Source organism: Lagenorhynchus albirostris, chromosome 1 (assembly GCF_949774975.1).
Source record: "Lagenorhynchus albirostris chromosome 1, mLagAlb1.1, whole genome shotgun sequence".
NCBI lineage: Eukaryota > Metazoa > Chordata > Mammalia > Artiodactyla > Delphinidae > Lagenorhynchus > Lagenorhynchus albirostris.
In genome coordinates, this window is record NC_083095.1 from 40,701,229 (window position 1) to 40,724,605 (window position 23,377).

Genomic DNA, 23,377 nt, shown 5'->3' on the forward strand with positions numbered 1-23,377 from the left:
TTGTTGTTGAGTTGTAGGAATTCTTTATATATTCTGGATATTAACCTCTTTTAAGATATATGATTTGCAAATATTTTCTTCCATTCCAAGGCTGTCTTTTCATTCCATTGATTATGTCCTTTGACGAACAGAAGTTTTTAAGTTTGATGTAGTCCCATTTGTCTATTTTTGCTCTTGTGGACTGTGCTTTTAGCATCATATCCAAGAAATCATTGCCACATCCAGTGTCATGAGACTTTCTCTTATATTTTCTTCTAGTTCTATAAGTTTGGGGTCTTACATTTAGGTCTTTAATCCATTGAATTAATTTTTGTATGTTGCATAAGATAAAGGTCCAACTTCATTTTTTGCATGTGGATATCCAGGTTTTCCAGCACCATTTGTTGAAGAGACTGTTCTTTTCTCATTGAGCAAAGCTTACCCTTTTAACCACTATCTATAGACAGGCATACCTTGTTTTATTGCTCTTTGCTTTACTGAGCTTCACAGACACTGCATTTTTTTACAAACTGAAGGTTTGTGGCAACCCTGCATCGCCAAATGATGGTTAGCATTTTTTAGCAATAAAGTACTTTTTAATTAAACCATGTACATTTTTTTAGACATAATGCTATTGCACACTTAATAGACTACAGTATAGTGTAAACATAACTTTTATATGCACTGGAAAACCAAAAACTTCATGTGACTCATGTTATTGCAATATTTGCTTTATTGCAGCAGTCTGGAACTGAACTCACAATATTTCTACAGTAAGTATATATATATATATGTACATATATATATATGTGATTTATTATAAGGAGTTGGCTCACTCGATTATGAAGGCTCACAAGTCCCAAGATTGTCAGGGTGTCTCAGCAAGCTAGAGAGCCAGGGAACTCAATGGCTTAGTTCCACTCCAAGTCCAAAGGCCTGAGAACCAGAAGAGTTGATGGTATAGTTTTAGTCTGAAGTCCAGCAGGTTTGGGACCCAGGAAGAGCCAGTGTTTCAGTTTGAGACCAGAAGCAAGTAATTAAAAATAAATAAATAAATAAATAAATAAATAAAATTCCAGTTCAAAGGCAATCAGGGAAGAAGAATTTTCTCTTATTCAGGGTAAGGTCAGTCTTTTTGTTCTTAATGTTCAACCAAATATCTGAGCATCCCTTGGCCCAGTCAAGTTAACATCTAAAATTAACCATCACATACTGCCACTTACTAATTGATTGGCCCTGGGCAGATTACTTTATCTTCCTGTGCATCAAGGTCCTCATCTGTAAACTGGGAATAATTATAGTACCTACCTTACAGACTTTCTGCAAGGATTATACAAAAGCATGCATGCAATACACTTAGCAAAACACATAATAATTGTTATTTATTACTGTTAACTTTTAAGTTACTACATACGATTCCACTGTTTGGACAGATTACAATTTATTCAACTGATTCTCTACTATTAAATTTCAATTGTTTCCAGTGTTATTTCTTTGTTCCTAGTATTTTTTGTTATTGAGAAATGCCTTCAAGAATACCTGTGTAGGTATATCTTTGGGCATACCCATAATTATTTCATTAAGATTAATCTTTATAAGTGAAATCACTCAGTTAAGCAGATAACCAAAGATTTCAATACATATATAACCACAACCTTTTCCACTTGACTCTGCACCTTGTTCTTGAGGTGATTATATTTCTCTGCTTCACTGATATTAAGCTTGGCTGTGTGATCTGCTTTGGCCAATGGAATGTGAGCAGATATAATATCCAACCAAAGCTTTAAATGTACCTGTATGGATTGACTTGCTGCCTTAGAGATTCCACCCCTTACACTTTTTTCTTTTCTTTTTCTTTTTTTCTTTTTGGCTGTGTTGGGTCTTCATTGCTGCGTGAAGGCTTTCTCTAGTTGCGGCGAGCCGGGGATACTCTTCGTTGAGGGGTGCAGGCTTCTCATCGCAGTGGCATCTCTTGTTGCGGAGCACGGGCTCTAGGAGGGTGGGCTTCAATAGTTGCAGCACATGGGCTCAGTAGTTGCGGCATGCGGGCCCTAGAGGGCAGGCTCAGTAGTTGTGGCTCACTGGTTTATTTGCTCCACGGCATGTGGGATCTTCCCGGACCAAGGATCAAATCCATGTCCCCTGCATTGGCAGGTGGATTCTTAACCACTGTGCCACCAGGGAGTCTTCCACCGTCTTATACTTTTGCCGTGAGAACAACATTCCCTGGGTACCTGTTGATTGCAGAATGGAGAACATGTGGATCAGATCTGAACTCAATTCACAGCCCAAATCACAGTCACTCTAGCTGACCCTAAGATCTGGGGGTGAGAAAAATATTTGTCATGTAAGTCACTAAAATATTATGGTTATTTGTTATGCACATTATTGCAGCAATAACTGACTAACGTACAGAGAGATGAGATCATCAGATTTACTGGTCATACTTCAGTGACCTAAGCTGCCTAGAGTAGTCCCAGAGTACTAAGTCTATTATCATCCTTCCTCCAGACCCCTCCCCCAACAAATCACTGAATCTACATATAAGCTCACTCCTCTTTTTAGGGTTACTGCCAAAATCAAAAGCTTCCAAAATCTATTAGAGAAAATGTTCATGACCAGGAGATGTGTAAATTTCTTAGCCTCTCCTTGAGAATCCTTAAAAAAGGTTCTTGGAGTCTAAAGTCTTAACTACATTTCCCCAAGATATGTTCCAAAGAACATTAGTCCTTTAAAATGCTAACAAAATCCACAAAAATGGATTCAATTTTGGCCGCTTAAGTGATCACTTAAGTTATAGAAATGCTTTTTCTTTGGAAATGTATTTTTTGAACATGTATTTTATGACATTCTTGAATGTTCCTGACGCACACCAGCATATGAAATTATCTGAGAAAGCTTGCAGTAAAGAAACGTGCTAAGACTCTGCATGTCCCAATTTTAACTTACACTAGCCCTTTTTTCTAGCAATATCTCAATATTTCTTATTAACTGAGAAGCTAGTATTCTACAGAATCTATTTTGTGAGACCTTAACTCAGAAGGTGGACTCTCTAATGAGGAAATTTCAGACTTTACAGAGGCCAACCAGAAGAGATATTTTAGGTCTCTGTAGTACCTATTATACCATGTCACATTATGTACCTATATCAATTAGTAAATGAGCCAATCTGCTGTTCCAGAGGCCACATATTACAGTGACTTCAATAAGATAGAAGTTTGTTTCTTTCATGTAAGAGTCCAGAGATGAGTAGTCTAGGTTGACAAGGTAGTTCTGCCTCACCGGGTCATCTAAAATCCCGTGACCCTCAACATTGGTTTCCAATCCCTGTCATTTCCCAGCCTGAAGGAAGAAAGAAATCTAGAGGAGGAGATTTCACCTTAAGAAACAACCAAGATATTGCTTATGTCACTTCTTACTTATCATTGGCCCAATCCTAGTCACATGTTCAATGCCTAGCTCCCAGGGAAATATACCTCTAGCTAAGTGGCCATATGTCCTACTAAAAGGAAATCTACTAATAGAATTTAGGAATAATTCTATTCCTAAAAGGAATAGAATATATATATATATTGCGTGAGAGAGAGACAGAATAATAATATATATATTGCGTGAGAGAGAGACAGAAAGAATCTGAGGAAGAAAAAACATGATTGAAGGTCAGAGATGGAAGGCTAACTTGTTAAGATTTATATTTAACTCTTTTTATCATATGTCACTTTTTCAACAGAAGTAAAACTCTTTGGGGAGTTCCCTGGTGGTCTAATGGTTAGGATTCCTGGCTTTCACTGCTGTGGCCTGGGTTCAGTCACTGGTTGGGGAACTGAGATCCCACTAGCCACACAGTGCAACCAAAAACAAAGAAGTAAAACACTTAAAAAGTCACTATTCATATTCTTTGACTCTGTAATTCTCTTTCTATCCCAATGAAGTAATTTGAAATACAAACAAAAATTTATGCCCACCATGCATCAAAAACTTGGAAATAACCTAAACATCCAATATTACGGGAACAGTAGTGAAAACTATAATTTGTAATTAACATTTTCAATAATACTGGAAAATGATATGATGAAAAACAAACATAAAGCTCGGGACTCCCCTGGTGGCGCTGTTGTTAAGAATCCGCCTGCCAATGCAGGGGTCACGGGTTCGAGCCCTGGTCCAGGAAGATCCCACATGCCACGGAGCAACTAAGCCCATGCGCCACAACTACCGAGCCCTGGGAGCCATAACTACTGAGCCCGCATGCCACAACTACTGAAGCCCGTGCGCCTAGAGCCCGTGCTCCGCAACAAGAGAAGCCACCGCAATGGGAAGCCCGCGCACTGCAAGGAAGAGTAGTCCCTGCTTGCCGCAGCTAGAGAAAGCTGGCGCGCAGCAACGATGAACCAACGCAGAACCAACGCAGCCATAAATAAATAAATAAATGAATAAAATACTAAAAAATAAAAATAAAGCATAGTAAAAAGATCACAAGTACCTATGACAGAATGTTATCAGTTGTTGCCCCTGGGGAGTAGCACTACAGATGCATATTATTCTGTTTCTTTATACTTTTTTGCTTGATACAAGTCAGAGCTCTTCTGACTGTTAGTGACAGAAACTGAAATCAAACTACCTTAATTAAAGGGATATTTGTTGGCTTACTGAACCAGTTACTAGGACTGACTGGAACCAGGGACTCTTTCCAAATCTCCTTCCCCCTCCTCTCTGCACATTGGGATCAATGTCTTCTATGGTAGACCTGCCTTCTCCACAGCCACAGGACTCTGTTGCCAGAAGCTCCTGGATTCACATTTTCTAGTTTTTCCACTACAGAGGCAAAGAATGTCCCCTCATTCTTTGGGGGGTGTGGCAGGTCCAGCTAAAATAATCCCAACAAAAAATTTTCATTGGCCCATTTTAGATCACATATCCAATCAGAGTGGCCAGGGTGGTGATAGGGAGGGAGGGGAGGGTAGTGCATAGGAAGGCAGGTTTATGGAAGAAGACAGTATCAATCAGGAGGTAACAGGATCTGTTCTCCTTGAGTTTGGGACAAGTCAGTGCAGCCTGCATTCCCCATGCTGTAGCAGAATTTTTTTTTTTAAAAAGACAGCAGCACCCACTATGGCCAGATGGTTAGTGTGATAAGGAGTGTGCAATGTACCAAGAAAAGAAGAGAACTGCTAGGCCATCAAAATAACAACTGTCCATCGTACTGTATTTTCAATGAGCATGTTTACTTGGACAGTCAGGAAGAAAAATTTTAAGTGAGAAAAGAACACCATTTCCTTTTCTCTCTCTTGCCCTGGGGTTTAGTGGTGCCTCTGGAATACTTCCTTATTTACCTTCTGGTCACTTGAAAAAACAGTTATATTCACCTTCTGATTAAACCTTGAAATCAAACTTGCTCCCCCTTAAATGGCCTGGTGAAATAGTTTTCTGAAACCCTGAACCTGGTTGGTTGTTTTTTCCCCCCAAGTCACCTTCCAGGCAACAGAAACACAGCTAACATCTGAGTTCTATCCTATAATTTGAATTTTGGGTTGACGTTCAGTTCCAAAGGTCCTGGTTTCTGCATCTCTCTCCCACTCTTGAACTGGCCAAGTCTGAGTTTATTGACCTTCACAGCACAATACAAAATACACTTGTTTGCTTTGGCCTGTTCTGGTGGGCAAGGAGTCCTGTCTGACTTTGCCTTCCACTGTTTGGTTTGCTAATTATATTGTGTATTTTAGTCACTTTCTGTACACATCACTAGACACCTTTCTTAATGGCTCATTATTTCAATGTTTTGGAAAAAAATATATAACGTGCTCTGCTTTTTTATGACTTAATTCATTTCTTTTTGTAAAGTTATGAGACTAGGCACTAACCCTTAATTGGAATATACTTGTTACAAATTTATTTCTAAGTCTAGCAGAAGCAACTACTATTATACTAGATATAGGGTAAAAGTTACACAGAATTGTAGAAAGTTGATGAAATTCATCCACTCTTTTTTATTTTTAATTGCGGTAAAATACACAGAATATGAAATTTACTGTTGTAACCATTTTTACAGTAAAGTACATTCACATTGTTGTGCAACCAATCTCCAGAATTATTTTCATCTTGCAAAACTGAAACCCTATACCGATTAAACAAAAACTTCCCATTCCTCCCAGCTTTTAGCTCCTGGCAACCACCCTTTTATTTTCTGACTTATGAATTTGACTACTCTAGGTACTTCATATAAATGGAATCATAGAACATTTGTCCTTTTGTGACTAGCTTATTTCACTTAGAAAAATATCCTCAAGTTTCATCCATGTTGTAACATGTGTCAGAACTTCATTTTTAAAGGCTAAATAATATTCCATTTATGTATATACCACATTTTATTTATCCATTCATATGTCAATGAACACTTGGGTTTTATCTTCCATTTTTTGGTTATTATAAATAATGCTGCTATGAAAATGGGTGTACAAATACTTCTCTGAGACTCTGCTTTTAATTCTTTTGGGTATATACCCAGAAGTGGAATGCTGGTCATATGGTAATTCTATTTTTAATTTTTTGAGGAACTGTTATACTGTTTCTCAGAGTGGCTGCACCATTTCACATTCCTACCAACACTGCACAAGTGTTCCAGTTTCTCCACATCCTTGCCAATACTTGCTATTTTTTGGTTTTTGGTAGTGGCCATCATAACAGATGTGAGATGAAAATCTCATCTATTCTCAGTCTCTCATTTTGTGCATGAGGAACTGAAACCCAGTCATTTAAAATATATTGTCCAAGGTAGTGCAAATCATATGAGGGAGTAAAGTGCAGTGGTTAAAATATTGGACTCTGGATCTAGATTCCCATTTTTTAATCTTGGTTCTGCAACTGACTGACTGCATAATCTTGGGCACATTACTTAACTTCTCTGTGTTAGTTTCCTTGTTTGTAAAATGAGTATAATTTAAGGGTACCTATTTCATAGAGTTGTTGTTGTAAGGACTAAATGAGATAACACACATAAAGTGCAGCTTGAAGACGGCCACGGTTTTTTGGACATTCCTCCTATGAGGGGATGGGATATAATTCCCCTCCCCTTGAACCCACACTGGCCATAGGCCCTCAGTTGTCATTAATAAAACGCAACTGAAGTAATACTGCTTGGCTTCCACGTCTGAGTCAGAAGAAGACTTTCAACTTCTGCCTTGGTCTCCAGGAACACTCTCTCTGTGGGAAGCCATCTGCCTTATAAGAAGTATGACTGTCCTCCTAGAAAAACCATAAGAAACTACATGAAGAGAGAGAGGGGTTTGTTCCACTGAGCTCAGCTTTCCTGCCATCCTCACAAGGTGCCAGGCATCTGAATGAGCCTGTTTGGCACCCTCTAGACCAAACCAGCTGTCAGCTGAACAAAAAACAAGTGACCTCAGTCAATACCACACTGAGCAAAAGAATTGCCAGCCAAGTTTTACCCAAATGCTATTTTTACGTAATTAATTTGGGCATTAAATCACACAGCAGTTGAACACTGGAACAAATGCCTGGTATACAATAAGTGTCACTACAATGTAAGCTCTCTAAGGGCAGGTATTTTTGCCTTCATTGCTATTTCCCCAGGACTTAGAGCAATGACTGGCATAGAATAGGTGCTCAATAAAGATTTGCTCAATGAATGGATGAAATCTAAACTCTTGCTTTTATTAGTGGTAGGTAGTAATCAGAACCAGTCTGCTGATCAGAGCTCTCTGCATCACTCCATGCTGACCTAAAAGCTGCTGACCATTTAGTTTATTTCTCCTGAGATTTTTAGGTCTTTATGATACAATTCTTGGTGTATTCTCAAAAAGTTAATGGTAAAGTATACTTTAATTAGTAAAGGTTGGAGAACATCAAAAGAGACTGCATGGTGTTTCTTATACTAATACTACAATACCAGGCACTTAAAACTTGTAGCTCATTAAATCCTAACAACCCTGCAAAATTTATATCATTTTCTCCCATTCTACACATTAAGACACTAGGGTTCAAAGAGTTTAGGTACTTTGTCCAACCAGAGATGAGAAGCGAAAGCTTCAGGATTTGAACCTAGATCTGCTTCCTCCTTGAAGAGCACTTTTCAGTCTAGAAAACTATTCATAAAGATCATCAGCACACAACAGTGAGTAAAGAGGGTCTTTTGCTTTAAAAGTCAAGAATAGGGCTTCACTGATGGCGCAGTGGTTGAGAGTCCGCCTGCCGATGCAGGGGACACGGGTTCGGGCCCCGGTGCGGGAAGATCCCACGTGCCGCGGAGCGGCTGGGCTCGTGAGCCATGGCTGCTGAGCCCGCGCGTCCGGAGCCTGTGCTCCGCAACGGGGGAGGCCACAGCAGTGAGAGGCCCGCGTACCGCAAAAAAAAAAAAAAAAAAAAAGAATTAAAAGTCAAGAATAGCCCATTCAAGTCCCAGCTGCTGGCCAACTATGAGGCCTTCTTCAACTCATATCATTTATCTCATTTTCCTCAACCAGAAAATGGGAAGAGTTATCCCTGTCCTGCCTACCTTACAGTGATTTGGGTGATTCTTATAACCCAAACACTTCTGCAAACATGCTTCTGCAGAAGGATCTTCCCATGGCAACAAAGATAGAAAAAGATGGGCAGAACTTTTTGAGATCCTAAATAGACAAATATTTTTGACAAAATAGTGGCAATTAGTGATTCCAAAGTTGAAATAATCTTCAACAAAGCAAATTGAGTTCAAAAGAAATATATGTTAAGACAATTAAGATATTTTGAGGTAAAGGATATATTCATCTAAAGTGAAATTTTTACTCAAAATATAATTGGCAATGTAGTCAAAACCTGAATATCAGAAGTTGAATATCAGATTTGAGAATATTGGAGTGTGTGGTAAAATGTTGATGCTTGTAACTCTAGTAGTTTGTGGTACAAATAACTAATCTAGTTTTTTTTTTTAATATATTCTTTCTTTATTTTTGGCTGCGTTGGGTCTTTGTTGCCGCACGCAGGCTTTCTCTAGTTGCTGAGAGCAGAGGTTACTCTTCTTTGCAGTGTGTGGGCTTCTCACTGCGGTGGCTTCTCTTGTTGTGGAGCACGGGCTCTAGGCACGTGGGCTTCAGTAGTTGTGGCTTGCGGGCTCTAGAATGCAGGCTCACTAGTTATGGCGCACTGGCCCAGTTGCTCCGCAGCATGTGGGATCTTCCCGGACCAGGGCTGGAACCCGTGTCCCCTGCATTGGCAGGCAGATTCTTAACCACTGCGCCACCAGGGAAGCCCACTAATGTAGTTTTTAAATTGTTGAAACAATGCGCTTTCTGCAAATTTCCTCATTTCACCCCCACCTTCCCTCTCTAGCATCCAACTCTGAAAACCAAGGGCTCCTTGGTCTGAGCAGCCTTTGTCAAGCCACAAAAGATCCTGTTATACATTTTCTCTAGGGCCTGTGGGGCCTACTTGACATACATCTGCATAACTATGTTCAGCTTCTCAAGTGATACTTAAAAACAAAAAAGAACAAGGAGAATCTGCACCAAGGGGTCTTGTTGTTTTCAAACAGCGACTGTTTAAATGTGATTTATTTGGCTGAAGTTCTGTCTAACCAGAACCTCACCACCAACATGCAGTCAGGTGTACATATGGGTGCACACACACACACACACACACACATATGCACACACAACCACACACACTGAGCTAGGTTTAGTCTCCCAGACTCAGATCCTTAAATGTTTCTATGACCTATGATTGTATACACTCTGATAGCTCGCAACTCTAAATTCGGAGACTCTAAAAAAGATTGAATATGTTAAAAATGTTGTAAATTTGACTATTACAATTGTAGAACCCAATTCAACAAACCAAATTTAGGGTTATAGGAGTATCAAATTTACCAAGAGAGTTTCTGTGATTTAAACTGATATAAGAGCAAGTAATTTGTAAACTCCACTATTTTTCTGAATTTACATCTTTTCAACTTTTCACCCTTTAAAACTCCATCAACACTCCATTTGTTTAGAATATCTAGAATCGCAATTGCTAAAACATAGCATACAGGTTATGGGTCCTGGATCTGTAGTCAGCAGATCTGGGATTCAACCTAACCTGTGACTTAGTGGAGGCAGAGCCTCCTTGAGTCACTTAGTACCTGTGTCATAAGATTTTTGTGAAAATTAAATGAGAAAAATAACAGTGTCAAGCATCCAGCAAGTGCTTGAAAACATCAGCCATTTTACTATCATCAAAAAGTCTACAAATAAATTCTGGAGAGGGTATAGAGAAAAGGGAACCCTCCTATACTGTTAGTGGAAATGTAAATTGGTGCAGCCACTGTGGAAAACAGTATACAGGTTTCTTAAAAACTAAAAATAGGGGCTTCCCTGGTGGTGCAGTGGTTAAGAGTCCGCCTGTCGATGCAGGGGACACAGGTTCGTGCCCTGGTCCGGGAAGATCCCACATGCAGCGGGGCGGCTGGGCCCGTGAGCCATGGCTGCTGAGCCTGTGCGTCCGGAGCCTGTGCTCTGCAACGGGAGAGGCTACAACAGTAAGAGGCCCGCGTACTGCACAAAAAAAACCCTAAAAATAGAACCACCATATGATCCACCAATCCCACTCCTGAGCATACATCCAGAGAAAACTAATTGAAAAAGACACATTCACCCCAATGTTCATAGCAGCACTGTTTACAATAACCAAGACACAGAAACAACCCAAGTGCCAATCAACAGACAATTGGTTTAAGAAGATGTGGTGTATATATATACAGTGGAATATTACTCAGCCATAAAAGAATGAAATATTGCCACTTGTGGCAACATGGATGGATCTAGAGAATATCATACTAAGTGAAGTAAGTCAGAGAGAGAAAGACAAATATCACATGATATCACTTATATGTGGAATCTAAAAAGTAATACAAGTGAATTTACAAAACAGAAACAGACTCACAGGCATAGAAAACAAACTTATGGCTACCAAGGGGATAGGAAGTGAGGGAGGGATAAATTAGGAGTATGGAATTAACAGAGACAAACTACTATACATAAAATAGATAAGCAACAAGGATTTACCATATAGCATACAGAATTATGTTCAATATTTTGTAGTAACCTATAATGGAAAATAATCTGAAAAAATATATATAACTGAATCACTTTGCTGTACACCTGAAACTAACACAATATTGTAAATCAACTATACTCCAATTAAAAAAAAACTATTACTATAAAAAACCTCATCGGCCATTTGTAATTAGCATAATCTTTTGCCAAATTTAATGCTAAGATACTTTAGTTTCACAAACTACACTTACCACTTAATGCTCCCACCAGTGCCATTGCCTTCATTCCTAAGGCCATAGCAAGTTATTTACATTGTCCTTTACAACAGTAAGTATTTTTCACCTCTCTTAGACATGATCGATGTAAAATGCAGAAAGCAAAAAATAATTCAATTGGAAAGACTGAGTCTCTTGTTAGTGTCAGGATATTTAAACATTTAGCTCAAGTATTGATTCTTTTTGCATTTAAATCAATTTTAGATGTTAACAATAGCTAATCTAATTGCTAGTGACCCTATAATTAACATAAGAACACAAATCATGGGCATCAAGTACGTATTAAAGTCAAATAACAGGTAATTTTTTCCTCTTAATTCTTTGAGGGTATTGATTAAACCCAATGTAATTTCTCTTTTCAAATGGAATTCCAGCTCTTATTTGAGAATGAAGAAGTAACAACATCCCCTGTAAAGGGCTATCAGACCTCCTTCCATGTCAATGGAAAGGAGGAAACGAAAATTAAACATCTCAGCCAAAGCGCAGATGGGAAACTGGGTAAGCTGATCAACCTCTATTTTGATTACTACATTTGTTAGGGCTAAATGCTTGATCTGTGTTTGAGAATGGCAGTTACTCTGCTAAAAAGAAAGGAAATGAATGATCCCATCAACACTGTGATGTAGTTGAGATTTATCTGCATCAAATCTAACTCTGTTTGAGATAAGCTGAAAATCTTGATCTGTTTAAAAGGTTCCAATTTGGCAGAACTTTCTTCCCTGTCAGCACCGAAAAAAGTCTTTGAAATGCATAGAAACTCTACAAATGAAAGGAGGAGTACGAATGGAGTGAATACGGTCCCAAACATTTTGTAATATTCCACAAGTCTTTTCCACAGCCGCATTTTTCTCCCATGATTACTCTATGCTCATTTTAAGGGAAAGGTATTTAGTGAATCAGAAACAGGAAGTTGGTCTCTACTGGAGCCTATAGCATCTTTGCTATGATGTTAATGATTTGCAGAGCCTCTTCCTCTCCACTCCCAACTGATGTGAACTGGGCCAAGGTTAAGTTGATGGAACTACTTAAGCATTCCCTCTAGCTTTTCCCACAAAGATCAGCACAAGGATCAGCAATGGTGTTGTTTATATTACGTTGATTTACTATATCATGCTGCTCCTCACTCCTAACCTCTATGATTCATTCACAGTATTTCACCAAATGCACTCATAAAGTGGGGTTAATCACACTTGCCTATTATAGTGGACAGCAATTGCTCTTGTCTTAATCTTCAGATAAAAGCATTTGAATCTCCTCTGAGGAATACAACTTCCCTACTCAATCCACGGTGTTACAAATACAGATGTTCTCATCCCCAACTCCAAAGATGGGCACATACATCAGGACTGATGGAACCAGAGCCCGGACTCCTGCTGTCCTTGGTCTTTGGTGCCCTGCCCCATCCTTCTATGCAGCAATGGATTTTGCTCCCAGGCCAAGTTGGAAACATCATCTCTGAAGAAATTTAGTCAGTGTATGTGGTGTATTCATGCAATAGTAATTCAGAGTAGAGGTTGGCATACCAGAGAGGACCAAATTTGCATTGGCATTTAGAGAGAAGCCCAGACTGACTACCTGCCCCCAGCACCCTAAAGTAAATCCTATCATCCACATTCCTATTGACAAACACAAAATCTAGCTCTAAGTTTGGAGCTGAACAAAGGAAACCTCACCAAAGCCACCTATATCAATTGGACTTATCCTTGATTCACAAGTAAATGAGTAAAAGACCATGTGTTGGTAGGAAATTCTGTACCTCAAGTTTATTTGGAGAACAACCAAAATAAATATCAAAATAACTGACCTAGACAGTGGAAATATAAATAATTCATAAAACATAAGAAGCTACAAGGAATTCTCATTAATGTCCAAAAAGAGAAGATAATGTATTCATTTAAACCAAAAGAGACTACTATGAAAAAAGAGCAGGTGGAAAACAATGAAGAATTCATGGAGATTAAAAATACAATCACCAGGGCTTCCCTGGTGGCGCAGTGGTTGAGAGTCCGCCTGCCGATGCAGGGGACACGGGTTCGTGCCCTGGTCCGGGAAGATCCCACGTGCCGCGGAGCGGCTGGGCCCGTGAGCCATGGCCGCTGAGCCTGAGCGTCCGGAGCCTGTGCTCCACAACGGGAGAGGCCACAACAGTGAGAGGCCCACGTACCGCAAAAAAAAAAAAAATACAATCACCAAAATAAAAAAATAACTCTAAGGAATGCAAGAAAAAACTTAAGAAAATCTCCTGGAATATAGAGGAAAAAGACCAGAGACAGAAAACATGAAGGGAAAAATGTCAAGAGGAGTAGAGCAACTAAAAGAACCAATCAATACCTGTCCAACAGGAGTTCCAGGAATACAGACAGAGAAAAAAAAATTTAAATAATAGAAGAACATACCCCAGAGTTGATATAAGATATAAAAATTCAGATTGAAAGGGCTTATTAAGTATAGAACAGGATGAGTTTGTAAAAGAAAAAAAGATTCATTCTAAAATTTCAGAACAGGTATAAAGAGAACACACCAAAAGCTTTGGGGCGGGGGGGCGGGTTAGGGGAAACAGGTTACTACAAACAAGTAACAATTTCAGGGATTCCATTGACACATGGGATGCAAGAAAGCAATGGGGTAGAGCAGAGCAGACCAGCTGTGGGAGATGCTTGACATTCCAGCCAGAGAAGTGGCCACTGGTGGAGTAGAGCAGGCCAGGAACCACTTACACCTGAGACGGATGATAGACCAGCACATACCAGAGGTAGAAGTCCAAGTAAAATGTTGAAGGAACAGCCTCATTGAGCAACCAAGAGTGTCAGTCGTACCCAGTGCAATCTAGCAGCTGTAAATATCTGTAGTGGATTTCCAGGTGAAACCAAGACAGGTATTCTTAGCTGAGACACCAAGAGGTGGTTAAAGCAGTATTGGAACATCAAGATAGCTTATTCCAAGTGAAAAATCAGACAATGTAATAAAGATATTATCCAAGAAAAAAAAATAGGAAAGCAAGCAAGAAAGCAATGAAGTAATGATTTCAAACAACTAGGAAAAAAAATATATATATTTTTTTTCTTTATTTTTTGCGGTACGCGGGTCTTTCACTGTTGTGGCCTCTCCCGTTGCGGAGCACAGGCTCCGGACGCGCAGGCTCAGCGGCCATGGCTCACGGGCCCAGCTGCTCCGCGGCATGTGGGATCTTCCCGGACCGGGGCACGAACTCGTGTCCCCTGCATCGGCAGGCGGACTCTCAACCACTGCGCCACCAGGGAAGCCCAGGAAAAAATATTTTGAGCATAAAATTCTATACGCAGGCACACTATCAACCAAGTGTGAAAGTGAAATGAAGACATTTCATACATGCAAAGACTTAGAACGGTTCTTATGTATCTCTTCTGAAAAAAGTTGAAAAGTACCAAAATACACTTTAGCAACTCCAAAGAGGAATCCCATGACAAAGGATGACACAGGATCTAAGAAACAGCAGAAGAAACCCACAAAGGCCATAAAAAGAAATAATGGGGATAGATTTGTACAATGTGACAATAAAATAATCTATTTAAAATAAGCATTCTGACCTTCCCTGGTGGCGCAGTGGTTAAGAATCTGCCTGCTAATGCAGGGGACACGGGTTCGAGCCTTCGTCTGGGGAGATCCCACATGCTGCAGAGCAACTAAGCCTGTGAGCCACAACTACTGAGCCTGTGCTCTAGAGCCCGTGAGCCACAACTACTGAGCCCACGTGCCACAACTACTGAAGCCCATGCACCTAGAGCCCGTGCTCCGCAACAAGAGAAGCCACCATGATGAGAAGCTCATGCACTGCAACGAAGAGTAGCCCCTGCTTGCCCCAAGTAGAGAAAGCCCACACACAGCAACAAAGACCCAGCGCAACCAAAAATAAAATAAATTTATTAAAAAAAATTAAATTAAAAAAAAAAGTAACCATTCCAAAAACAGTATAAATAAAAACTGGGATAATTATGAAGCATTTTCTCTTTCAGCAAGAGAAAAGAGGAACAATTACAGACTCTGAAAATTGTGGTCCATAGATGCAATAAGCTAAGACAAGGCATTCATTTGAGAAATGGATAAACTGTAAGAAAAGAATATCCATTTCAATTTGTTACAGGAAATTCTCAGAGTAGCACAGGTTTAGGAACATAAAATTACAACTCCTTCTCTATGGATTCAATCATCCTACCCATATCTGTAACAAACAAAGTTACATAATCATAATACTATAAATGCTATTATTTGGACTTGAATTTCATAATGAACTTATAAAGGAAGTATGGAAAATTCAATTATAGTTACAAAAAATGTAAGTGTTGTTAAAAACTAACTATGCAAAATGAATTACAAAGTTGAAAAGATTTCTGGTTTCTGGTCAGTAATATAAGGTGTTTGAAAATCATCACTCCATCCTAACAACAAAAAAAAAGCTGAACAAACTGAAAATCAACAGCTCTTCTTAGATCCATCAGAGAATTGAGGTCACAAGGCAAACTGCTGCCCTCAAAACTGGAGAGACAGACAGGCAGATAGAATCATAATTTACTGGAGGAGAAACCTACATGGAAACCAGACTACATTCTTTAATCCAGGACATCAGGACCAGTTTTCAACAAAAAGTTACAAGGCAAACTAAAAGGCAAACTAAAAGGCAAACAACACAGTTTGAAGAGATGGAGCAAGCATCAGAATCAAATTCAGATATGTCAGGGATGTTGGAATTATCAGACCAAGTATTTAAAACAGCTATGATTAATATGCTAAGACCCCTGGGCTTCCCTGGTGGTGCAGTGGTTGAGAGTCCGCCTGCCAATGCAGGGGACACGGGTTCGTGCCCCAGTCCGGGAGGATCCCACATGCTGCAGAGCGGCTGGGCCTGTGAGCCATGGCCGCTGGGCCTGCGCGTCTGGAGCCTGTGCTCTGCAACGCGAGAGGCCACACAGTGAGAGGCCCACGTACCGCAAAAAAAAAAAAAAAAAGAATAGATGGGCAAGAAGAAAGATGGAAATTCTAAAAAGGAATCGAAAAGAAATCTAGAGATCAAAAACAGAAATGAAGAATGTGATAGCTTCTGATAGACTTTGGTGGGCTCGTTAGTAGGCTGGACATGGCTGAGGAAGAAGCATGAGGAGATATGTCAATAAAAACTTCCAAAACTGTAAAGCAAAGAGAAAAAATGGAACAGAATATTCAAGTTCCATGGGACAACTAAAGAAGGCATAACATAGGTATTCCTTTTGGGAATGTCAGAAAGACAATTTCCTCAAATTAATATTAGACACCAAACATTAGACACACATCCAGAAAGCTCAAAGAACAATAAGCAGGGTAAATGTCCCCCAAATTACACACTGGCATATGATATTCAAACTGTAAAAAATCAAAGATTAAAAATTTTTGAATGAGGCCAGAGGGGGAAAATATCTCACCTATAGAGGAACAAAGATAAGAACTAACATCTGACTTCTCAAAAATTGTGCAAGTAAGCAGAGAGTGGAGGGACTTCCCTGGTGGCACAGTGGTTAAGAATCTGCCTGCCAATGCAGGGTACACAGGTTCGATCCCTGGTCCAGGAATATTCCATATGCCATGGGGTAACTAAGTCCGTGTGCCACAACTACTGAGCCTGCGCTCTAGAGCCCACGAGCACAACTGCTGAGCCTGCGTGCCACAACTACTGAAGCCCACGTGACTAGAGCTCGTGCTCTGCAACAAAAGAAGCCACCACAATGAGAAGTCCGCGCACCGCAAGGAAGAGTAGCTCCCGCTCACCGCAACGAAGAGTAGCTCCCGCTCACCGCAACTAGAGAAAGCCCATGCGCAGCAACTAAGACCCAACGCAGCCAAAAATAAATTAATTTAAAAAAAAAAGAAGAGAGTAGAGTGAAATATTTAAAGTGTTGAAGAGAAAGAAACATTAACCTAGAATTCTGCATCCTGAGAAATTATCATTCAAAAGTGAAGGAGAAATAAAGACTTTCTCAGACAAACAAAAACTGAGAGAATTTGTTGCCAATAGACCTGCCTCGTCAGAAATGTTAAAGGAAGTTCTTCAGGGAGAAGGAAAATAATATAGGTCGGAAACTCAGATTTACATAAAGAAAAGAACATTAGAGGAAGAATAAGCAAAGGTAAAATAAAACTTTTTTGCTAAATCTTAGTTGATCTAACAGATAAAACTTTGTTCAAAATAATAAAAGCAACAATGTATTCTATGATTTTAGCAAAATGAAAAGAAACTGGGAGGCAGAGACAAAAGGAAGTTAAGAGAAGTGTAGGGACACTAATTTCCTCATCTTACCTAGGAGAGAATCAGATCGTTGATGGATCAAGAAAAAAGAGGTTTAAGTATATTTTTGTAAGCTAAATAGTAACTTATAAAATAATCAAAATTGCATGGGGCTTCCCTGGTGGCGCAGTGGTTGAGAGTCCGCCTGCCGACGCAGGGGACGCGGGTTCGTGCCCCGGTCTGGGAAGATCCCACATGCCGCGGAGCGGCTAGGCCCGTGAGCCATGGCCGCTGAGCCTGCACATCCAGAGCCTGTGCTCCGCAACGGGAGAGGCCACAACAGTGAGAGGTCCGCGTAAAGCAAAAAAAAAAAAAAAAAAAAAAAAAAAAAAAAAATTGCATGAAAGGGTAGGGAACTGAGAAGTGTTAAGTGGGCTAAACTCCATATCTTTTATGGAAAGCAGTCAAGAGTATACCCGACAGTTGATAAACCAAATAATAGAGACATAGAATACTATTTAGAGTTCTAGATATGTCCATAAGGAGGACCAAAACCAGAAATGGTCCAAAGTGGTTAACTCCAAGGCATGGACTCACAGTTGTGAGCTGGAGAGTAGAAAGCAGAGACTTTTTCTTGTCAATTTATACACTTCTAAATTGGAGGTTGAATTTTTATTTGCATGATCATGTCTGTTATTTAAATATTAACAAAAAGTAGAATTCTACATAGGAAACCTATAGGATAAAATTTCAGAGGAAAATCCATGGCAATAATTATATTATTATTTTGCAAGAAAGACTAAAAATAGGTGGTCAAGATTTCAACTCAAGAAACCAGAAAAAGAAAAACAAATAAGCCCAAAGAAAGTAGAAAGAATTAATAAAGATGAAAGTGAAAACTAGTAAGGGAATAACAATAGAAATGATAAAAGCAATAGCTGTTTTTTTTAAGACATTAGAAATATCAAGAGAGATATTTGTAACTTTAATCAAAGACAAGATTTTTCATTTCAATGGTGAAAGAAAAGTGCATTCCTTTCCTTCTGAATGTGTGAGCCTTTACACATACTTAAGAGTACAAGTAAAACAAAAGCAAGGTTTAATGCTCTATAGGTCATCCGGGCATTTAGGGCCATGCTACCATGATAGATGATAGGTAGATAGATAGATACGTAGATAGATAGCAACAACACTGCTTTATTTCAGCATTAATTTTGACCTAAATTAAAACTGCTGCCTTATAATCAAGTTTATTCAGTCAACAGTCTTTTAAGTTCAACAGGCTTCTACTAATTTAGAAGACAGTGAGATTACTTTAAAAATATCTTATTATAAAGCACATTGATTTAAAGGCCCAGATTCCAAAAGGAAATTGTCCTAATATAGATTTAATAACATATAAATATAATAAATAAAAATTAATATTCTATGTAAAATAAACATTGCTAGGAAAACATAAATTGCTAAAATTGATTTTAAAAGAAATAGCCTGAATAGAGTAGTAACGATTTAAAAACTGTTGTCAAAGGCCCAGACAACTTCAGACACAAGTTCTTCCAAATTTGCAAGGAAAGGAAAGGCAAACTAAAAAAAGAGAGAGAGAGAGAGATTGAGAAATGAGAGCTTCCAAATTTAGCATCATCTTGATACCAGAACCTGGCAAGAGAGGCATTGAAAAAGAAAATCAGACCATGGTTCTTAACCTGGAGTCTCTAGACACTGGGATATTGATGATGGAACTTTAAGAGGATCCCCAAATTCTTGAAATATTATGGATGATTGGGAGTATATGATATACATATTATATATATATATACATATATATTATTCCGAAGAGAGAGTACAAGGCTTCCATCAGATTTTCAAACATGTATATGACCTACAAAAAGAACCACGACAATAGAGCAATTTCATCAATGAGAATAAATATGTTGTAAATAAAATATCAGTGAAATGAAACCAGCAATGTATTTAAAAACTATTATATGACCTAGGAGGTTTTACACAAGGATTTGAGATAGTCACCACAAAGAAATCTACTTATGTTAATAGTGATAATCTCTGGGTAGCAGGAATATAAAATTTTATTTTTGCTTTTTCTATATTTTCTAATTTTACTATAGTGAATGTGCATTACTTGTATAATAATAAAAGGTTACAAATAAATCTGGTAGCACATTTTAAAAACTATTATTGAGAACATTTTTAAAAAGCCATATATATATGTATATATGATGTTCTCTATTAATAAAGGAGAAAATCCACAAGTACATGTTTATGGAGAGCAAAAAGGTATTTAATAAATTTTAACAGACATATCTAAGAATTATAGAAACCAGAAATAGAATACTTGCTTAATGAAATAAAACACAGTACTAAACATCATATTTTTCTCAAAAAATGAATTACTAAAGGCACTCTGATTAATATTAGGAAGAAGACAAGGATCTTCTATTGCTGATTTAGCCAAAATTATTACGGAGTTTCAAGCTAAGCTAATAAATACAGGACAGAAGAGACATACTAGCTTGAACCATAAAAAACTGTCAATTTGTAGGACAAAATGGTGAAATAGCAATTTCATATGGTTCAACATAAGACAAATTTGAAAGGAAGAGACATTTATCATTATTTGCAGATGATTTGAGGTCAGCCTAGAAAATCCATGGGAATAATAAAAAATAGTTACAAACAACTATGAGAGTTCTATAAAGAGACCAGTTAAAAGATAACAGCTTTCCTAGATTCCTAGTAGTAGTCAGATAGAAGATTTAAAAATTTTAAATATAAAATTACATAAATATTTTAAATATAAAATCAATATTTTAATAAATAATATTATAAACTTTAAAATTTTAAATGTAAAAACATATAGAATCTATAATAGCAATAAAAACTTTGTAATGCCTCAGAATAAATTTAACAAGAATTTTGCAAGATTTATGCTAATAAACTCTAAAATTTACCTGAAGGTCTTTGCATTAGTTTCCTGTGGCTGCTGTAGTACGCCGCCACTAACTGGCCAGTTTGGTTCCTTTATAGAGTCTCTGCGGGAGATACTGTCCCATCCCTCTCTCCCAGCTTCTGGTCGTTGCTGGCACTTCTTATCACCCCTTGGCCTGAAGATGCATCATTTCGATCTCTAGCTCTAACTTCACATAGTCTTCTAGATCTTCACAAAATCCTCTATCTGTGTGTCCTTTCTGTCTCTTGTAAGGACTCTCATTTGATTTAGGACCACCCTAATTCAATATGATCTCATCTCAATACTTACCTTATTACATCTGCAAAAATCCTATTTCCAAATAAGGTACATTTTGGGGTTCTGAATAGACGTGAATTTTGGGAGGACACTATTCAACCCATTACAGGCTTAACATGACCTGAAGAAATATACTATGTTCTTGAATAGGAGGACTTAACATTTTAAATATATCATTTTGTAATTAAAAAAAAATACTAAGAGAGCAACAAAAATTAAACGGAGATAAAATACAATACAATACAATACAATATTAATTACTATAAAAGGAGACAGGAAGGAGGAATAAAGACAAGATGAAACCAATAGAAAACAAATAGAAAGATGATAAATTTAATCCCAATTATATCAACAAACTCACTAAAAATAAGTAGATGTCAGACAGTTTTTAGAAAATAATAAATTATATTATGTTCATTAAACACACTTTAAACATAAAGACACAGATAACTTGAAAGTATAATAATGGAAAAAAGATATAGCATGGAAACACCAATCAAAAGAAAGCTGGGGGCTTCCCTGGTGGCACAGTGGTTGAGAGTCCGCCTGCCGATGCAGGGGACACGGGTTCGTGCCCTGGTCCGGGAAGATCTCACATGCCGCAGAGCAGCTGGGCCCGTGAGCCATGGCCGCTGAGCCTGCGCGTCCGGAACCTGTGCTCCGCAACGGGAGAGGCCACAACAGTGAGAGGCCCGCGTACAGCAAAAAAAAAAGAAAAAAAGAAATCAACACAGAAATATAAGTAGGAAATCCCAGAATGTATTAAAATTAAGAAACATACTTCTAAATGACCTGTGGGTCAAAGAGGAAATCACAAAGGAAATTCGAAAATATTTGAACTGAAGAAAAATGAAAATAAAACATATCAAAATTTGTGGAGTGCAGCTAAAGCAGTGCCTAGAACGAAGTCGATGGCTTCTAATGAATACATTAGAAAAGAGGAATAGTTCAAAATCAATAAACTTCCATTTTATGAATACAGAAAATGAAAAGCAACTTAAAAACAAATAGAGCAGAAGGAAGGAAATAATAAAGAATGTACTGCAATCAGTGAAATAAAAAGTATATATACAATAAAGAAATCATCATAGATGAAAATCTGTTCTTTAAATAGAGTAATAAAATCTATAATCTCCTGGAAAAAATAATCAATAGAAGAGAGAGAAGACACAAATGACCAATATCAGGAGTTTCAAAATATGATGTCACTACACATTCTACTGATATTAAGAGAACATGATGACAACTTTTTGCCAATAAACTTGACAACATAGACAAATTCTTGGAAAAAATACAATTTACCAAAACTGATATAAAAATATATATATATGATATATATATATGATATAAATATATATATGATATATATATATATATATGATATAAAAATAAAAAAAATACTAACACTCTGACATATGTTAAAGAAATGGAATTCATGGATAAAATTCCACAAAGATCATCCAGGCCCACGTGACTTTCAAGGTAAATTTTTCCAAATATTTAAGGAGAAATAATAATCTCTCTCAAACCCTTTCAGGGATTAGAGAAAAGAGGAACACTTAACTACTTGTTTTATGAGGCTAACATAAATCTGATGCCAAAACCAAAATCCTTTCTGCATGTGGAGTAAAAAATTCTAAATAAAACATTAGTAAATTTAATAGAGATGTAAAAAAAAAAATGTCATAATGACCAAGTATGGTTCATCCCAGGAATGCAAGGTTCATTTAACATTCTAAAATAATCAATATAATTCTTCACATTGACAGAAAAAAGAAAAAAACATATAATTATCTCAATAAATACAGAAAATGGATTTGATTAAAAAAAAGAAGACCCACTCAGGAAAAAGATGCTCAGCATATTAAAATAGAATGGAATTTTATTAATATAACAAAAACTATCTACAAATAAACCCCAAACCAAAACATCACAGCTTACATATCTGATGGTGCAATATTGAGTACTTGCCCTCTGAGGTACAAATGCAATTCCGTGAAAGAAAGCATGGCTTTTTCAACATATGAGGCTAGAACTGTTGTATATCCATATGGGAAGAAAACCTCAAACTTGGCTCCTACCTTATACCACATATAAAAATTAATTAAAGATAGCTCATAAGTATAAATGTCTAATTAAAATATCAAATTTCTAGAAGAAAATATAGAACATCTTCATCACCTTGGATAGACAAAGATTTCTTAAATAGGTTACAAAAGACAGTAACCATAAAAGAATAAAAACATAATTGGACTTAATTGAAATTAAGAACTTTTGTTCAGGATGAGAACTTTAGTATGAGAATGAAGAGGCAGGTCACATACTAGGATAATATTTTCATTATCTATATGTCTATCTATCTATCTGACAAAAAGGTTATATCCAGAAGGTATAAAGAACTCATACAAATAAGACAAAAAAGCACAAACAATTTAAAGAATGGGCAAAAGGCTTGAACAAGTATCACACAAAATAGATTATCCAATAGCCAATAAGTATATGAGAAGATGGTCAATGTAATCATTCATGAGAGGGATGCAAATTAAAACCACAAGATACTATTATACATCCACCAGAAAGTCTAAAATTTGAAAGACTA

General features: G+C 37.7%; 1 long non-coding RNA gene and 1 pseudogene across 1 annotated transcript in view; one reads left to right on the forward strand and one right to left on the reverse strand.

Annotated features, from left to right (window-relative positions):
* Positions 1-1,346: 1,346 nt before the first annotated feature.
* LOC132529877 (uncharacterized) overlaps positions 1,347-23,377 on the reverse strand; it is a 35,774-nt gene continuing 13,743 nt past the window's right edge. Inside the window, exon 2 of the long non-coding RNA XR_009543602.1 lies at positions 1,347-2,300. This is a non-coding gene — a long non-coding RNA (uncharacterized LOC132529877). The remainder of the gene's footprint in view (positions 2,301-23,377) is intronic.
* On the forward strand, positions 13,938-14,192 carry LOC132523612 (SNRPN upstream reading frame protein-like; annotated as a pseudogene).